This window comes from Apteryx rowi, unplaced genomic scaffold (assembly GCF_003343035.1).
Source record: "Apteryx rowi isolate R43461 unplaced genomic scaffold, aptRow1 scaffold_498, whole genome shotgun sequence".
Lineage (NCBI taxonomy): Eukaryota > Metazoa > Chordata > Aves > Apterygiformes > Apterygidae > Apteryx > Apteryx rowi.
In genome coordinates this window covers 167,291-167,777 of record NW_020450758.1, presented here as the reverse complement: position 1 = coordinate 167,777, position 487 = coordinate 167,291, and the positions used below count along the sequence as shown (strand labels likewise).

At 71.6% G+C, this 487-nt stretch overlaps 1 protein-coding gene across 3 annotated transcripts in view; it reads right to left on the bottom strand.

Annotated features, from left to right (window-relative positions):
• ARAP1 (ArfGAP with RhoGAP domain, ankyrin repeat and PH domain 1) overlaps positions 1 to 487 on the bottom strand; it is a 34,611-nt gene that overhangs the window by 15,299 nt on the left and 18,825 nt on the right. The gene's annotated exons all lie outside the window — the stretch shown is intronic.

Here is a 487-nt window from a genome sequence, read left to right as displayed (position 1 = left end):
GCGAGGCAGGAATGCGGGAGCCGGCTGGGCGCGAGCGGGGCTGCCGGAGTGAGGGACTCGCCACCCCGGCGCTGCTGAGACCCAGCAACTCAGCTCACCCCAGGAGCTCCGCTCACACCGGCTACTAAAGGGCGAGCGCAGCGTACCGGGGCGGGGGGGGAGCCGCAGCCTAACGTCTAACGAAGAGCAGCAATTTAGGCAGCCCCAAGGCTGGGACGGAGACGAGGTACAGAGCCAGCCGGGGAGAGCCRCCAAGTGACGCCGGGAGCAGAGCGCTCCAGGGTCCCTCAACCTCAGCGCGCAGCTGCTTTGCCGCTGGGAAAGAGCCGCGCGGCGTCCGGCATGGTAACAAAGCGCCGGCTCGCGGCGCCCGCCCCCGGCCCGCACCCGGCGCGCTGGCTGCGTCGCTGCATTCCTCCGCGGCCGCACCAGCCCTGCAACAGCGCCGCGATGCTGCATTCCTCCGCGGCCGCACCAGCCCTGCAAC